Here is a 4,820-nt window from a genome sequence, read left to right on the forward strand (position 1 = left end):
GAATCCTGAGCACAGGCAGGACGAGGAGGGGTGTCCTACACCAGCTGCCAACCCACCACGAGCCCTACCCCTTCCCTCCCACCACGTACAGCAGGTGTTTCAGCCATGGGATCAATGTCACACCTGCCCTGCCCTTTGCTGTACATTCCCTCTCTGCCCTGTTCCCCCCAACACACATGGCCCTGCCATTTTGTTGTTTTTAATTGAAGCATGTTGTGGTATCTCAGACATTTTAGTCAAGGGAGAAACGTGAGGACTGGGTTTGAGCTGCCAAAACTTCTGCCAGAAGCCCAGTATGTGGTGTTGGACTCCGACCTGGAGTGGGAAGCTCCTCCTGTCAAAAGTGACACCTGAATCCAGCATATCCAAGCCCTGTACAGGTGGGAAATGTGAACTCTGAGGATGCACCTCAACCCACCGAGACGTGGGACTCTGGTTAAAATGTGATGCTGTGAAAGCCACCAGGGCTGATGTCTGTCACGGGCTGAGCAGCTGCTTTGCACAGACACCTTCTCCTCCTCTCGCCCCAGCAGAGTCTTTTATTTAAGCTAAGATTTTGAACCTGTTCAGTAACATCAGCTCAGCATCAGACCCTTATCCCTTCCCCTGCAGCCTGGGTGGTTCTGTGTCACGTTGTGTCCTCCTGTCTCTGTAATTGGCAGCATCCAATCACACCTGGACTCTTGCTCCTCGGGACAGAATGTGTCACAGGTACTTGTCTGAAGCTTCCTGAAGGACAAGCTTGAACCCCTAGAGACCCTCTGCTGCTCTCACATGTGTGTGACAGTGAATCAGCTCACAGAGAGCTGTGCCCAGCAGAAACCAGCCTCCCCCTCCTGACAGTCCTCTGGGACATTCTCCTGCTGCCTCCATGAAGGCAGAGCCCCACAGGGGAGCCTGGCCTGGTGTTTTGGGTACCTCTCTTGGATTTGCAGCAGGATTTGTAGAGAGAGGCAATGCCAGAGTCCTGTCCCACCCTCTTCTATTGGTGAGCAGCTTGGCACAGCTGGTTCCAAGGCAGAGGAGCATGGAGCAGTGATCACTTGTCCTCCCACGCGCCTCGGAAAGGTGAGAGTGCGTCAGTGTCAGAGGGACAAGGAGCTGCTGGGAACTGAATCACCGTGATGAGTCCTCTTACCTGTCAAAAATGTGTGATAAACCTTGACCTTGAAGGAAACCTCCAGAAATACCCCTCTTTAATGTTATATGCACTCAGAACAGTTTGGAATTGTTCGCTCCGTGGGCATTTAGACAGTGGATCCTCTCCATGCTGTGGGACCTGTCATCAGGTCTGTTGAGTTTTCCCTTAACAGACTCCTCTTGAACGATACCTTCCCTCTTGGGGCTGTATCCAAACCACTCTCCCATCTACAGCCTCCCAGATTTGTCCTTTCATTCCCTTTGCCCTTGGACTCCCCTCTCTGTCTGGCCAAGGGCTGCAGTCTTGGCCGTAGGACCTGGAAGTGACCCTGAGGCAGCTCTGCCCATGCTCCCAGGCACCTCTGCTGATGGTGGACTGGGGGACTCTGCTGTGAGAGAGAGAGAGATGAGATACTTGAACATGAGCATAATACTTGAGTTTGCTCAACAGGGTAAAATTGATCTCTGTTGGTCAATCCTGGGCTTTTTGGAACCTTTTGTGGTTATTGCCCCAGAAACCATCTTTATGTCCTCTCCCTTGGGTATTTTCCTTTGGGATTTTTTTTCCCTGGCCCGATTCTCCATTTTTTCCCCCTTCCCCTCCCCGTCCTGCCTGTTTCCACCTCTTTTGCTCTTCCTAGAGCTGCTGGTTTTCCCCAGGCAGCTCTGGCCAGAGGTTCCTCCTCAGCCGTCGGAGCCGTTCGCGCGGCGTGAGAAGCCGTTTCTCCTGGTACACTGAGGCCCTTCCTCTGCTGCTGAGCTTTGGGAGGAAGAGACCAAAGCTGGTAAAGGCATCAGGGTTTCTGCAGAGCACTGCCTAAGCCAGGCATCCTTTTTATAGTCCTTTATTTTAACCCTGCTATATTTAACAGCTTTAAGTCTTGAGATCCAGTCAATGCTTCCCTGCACGCCGTTCCCTCTTGGTGCACTCTTCATGTGAGTACTTCTGCCGTTCTTGATGTGTTCTCTCTTGGTGACCTGCTCCTCGCTTCGGCGCCGGGCTCAGCTCCGGCCGGGAGGGCAGCGGAGGGGGAGGTGCTCACCCACTGGGTGGTGGTGGTGGGTGACTCGGGCCCTGCGTCCCGGCAGGATGGGCGTGAGAGCTCAGCTCCTGTTCTCCTAGCGAGTTCCTGGCAGTGGGAAGAAGCCTGGTGTGTGTTTTAGGGAGAGGGTTCAACCCAACCTGACAAATCCATCGCGCACTGATGTTTTGCCCCTTCCTAACCAGGACACTCCCTGCGTTTTTCCCTGAGGAACAGTACAGGAAGGGGTGGGAGGCTCATTCCTCTGCCTGGCACCTTGCAAAGCCAAACCACTTTAGCTGAAGTGTCTGCATAGCACTGGATTCCCCTGAGCCCTGATGGGGGGTGAGCCCCACGGCTCAGCGTCCCTGAGCAGCCAAAGCTGTGAGTGTTCCGCGATGTCGGAGCAACTGCAAACCAAATTGTGGAGAATGAATTCTTTCTGGTCTCACTTCATGCCTGACGTAACCAGTGCACTGAGGAGGTGACGAACAGGACACCCTGCACCCTTGGGCAGGGTGTGGAGCGAGCAGGTTTTAATCTGATCCCTCTTGGAACCAGAGCATTTGCCAGAAGTGTTCCCTTGGGGAGCACAAGCTTCTTTTTCTAAGCAATTGCTTGGGGTGACTTCATTTTTATTGCTTGGGGTGAACCCACCTGTTGTAGCTGCGAGTTTGATGATGGCTCTTTGTAAATAGACTCTTGGAGAAGCAGGACTAGCTGATGAGATGGGGAGAGAATGTATTTTTATGCAACTTTTGAGTGGCCTTTCAAACCCTGAGATGAATGAATTTGTTTTACTGGTTGTTGTTATATAGTATTATAAGTATTATGTGTTTGAAAGTTTGGGAATAATATTCACAGCTATGATGCTTGTAAACACAACAGTATTTATAAATGAATAAAATAAGAGTTGATAAAATAGAAGCTTTGACTTTGTTTTTGTCTTTCTGGAGTTATAAGCTGTTTGGACTAAAATTCCCTGTTCCCCTGCAAATTCCCATGGCATAACAATATCCATTGTCCATAAAAACCCAGATGCTCTGCAGGTGCAAGCTAAGTGCCCGTTCAGGGGAAGCCGAAATGATGGAACTGTGGATGCACATCCCTGAAGGCCACTCACCAGCAGGAAGGGGAATGGGAGAGGGTCCTGTCTGCTCCTCAGGACCACACTGGGGTGAGGGTCAGCTCCCACCATGGAGCCACATCCTGTGTCTGCTCTGCTTGGGAGTTTGGTTGGGACAAAGTGGCAAAGTCCTGGGCACTGGTGCCACATCTGGGGCCTCTGTCCCAGGTGAAGCTGCTGGAAACCTTGGTGTATTCCAGTTTTTGGAGGTGACTGATGCAAGTGGAGCTCTTCCCTCGGGGCTCAGGGTGTCCAGTGCCTCTGTGAGGCAGGACAGATGTGAAGATTTGGACCAGACTGTGTGTGCTGGGAGTGAAGAATTTGTTGGGGGCCTTTGATATCTTCCCACTTGTGCCCCACGACTGAGCCAGCCACGCTCAGGTAGGGGCTGGGGCTCAAAGCTGCCCAGAGCACAACTCAGAGGGAGCTGTGTGGGCTCACTCTGGAGACAGGGAGGCTCAGGAGGGATCCTATTGCTCTCCACAACTCCCTGACAGGAGGTGCAGCCAGGTGGGGTCAGGCTCTGCTCCCAGGGAACAAGGGGCAGCACAAGAGGCAACAGCCTCAAGCTGTGCTGGGGAAGGTTTAGGTTGGATATTTGAGAAAATTTCTTCATGGAAAGGCTGGTCAGGCCCTGGAACAACTGCCCAGGGCAGTGTGGAGTCACCATCCCTGGAAGGTATTCAAAAGCTGTGCAGATACGGAACCTGAGCACGTGGTTTAGTGGTGAACACGGCAGTGCTGGGGGGATGGTTGGACTTGATGATCTTAGAGGCCTTTTCCAGCCTTAATGATTCCATGATTGGATGTTTCAGGGGACCTGGGCCTTCATGGGGTTCCACTCACACCTCCATCCCTCCATCATCCCTGGGCTCACCACCCTGGGACCTGCCCCTCTCACACCCTGTGATCCCCAGCAGCAAGACCAGGAGGGAACCAGCTCCTGTCAGCTTGTTTCTTTAATAAGGAGACAGAAATCATTACAAAATAACCATTGAACGATCAGAGACAGAAGGACAGAGTCCACACGAGAGGAAGGGGCGTAAAAAGCAGCTCCCGCCAGAGCCGAGCGCTGCGGGGCCGGGACAGGGCAGGGGCCAGCGCTGGGACTCCCAAATGAGCTGGGTCCTCCCTCCCAGTTTGGGGGGAAAAAAGGAAAAGAAAGCCAAGCCTTGCGGGTTCACTTCCTTTTAACCCCAGGAGACTGAAGTCGAGCGTCTCCGTGGCACAGCTGCGTTTGCCCCGCGGCGCAGCCGGGAGAGAGGAACACCAACTCATCCCCAAACAGAAACCACCCGACAGGACATGGCAGGAATAACTCAAATCGTTCCAAAAAGCCTTTTCACCACCAGCTTTTCCACCACAGAAATGCCACCGGCAGGTTGGCCCTGGCACCTGTGCCCAGCGCTGCCCTGTCCGCTCGCCCAGCGCGGCAGCAGCATCCACGGCTCGTCCCGGCAGCCTGAGCCCCAGACAGGGGACGGAGGACACACGGGGAAGGGGTCACGGCTCGCCGGGGCCCATCCCGCGCC

The sequence above is a fragment of the Acanthisitta chloris genome, unplaced genomic scaffold (assembly GCF_000695815.1).
Source record: "Acanthisitta chloris isolate BGI_N310 unplaced genomic scaffold, ASM69581v1 scaffold7377, whole genome shotgun sequence".
NCBI classification, from domain to species: Eukaryota; Metazoa; Chordata; class Aves; order Passeriformes; family Acanthisittidae; genus Acanthisitta; species Acanthisitta chloris.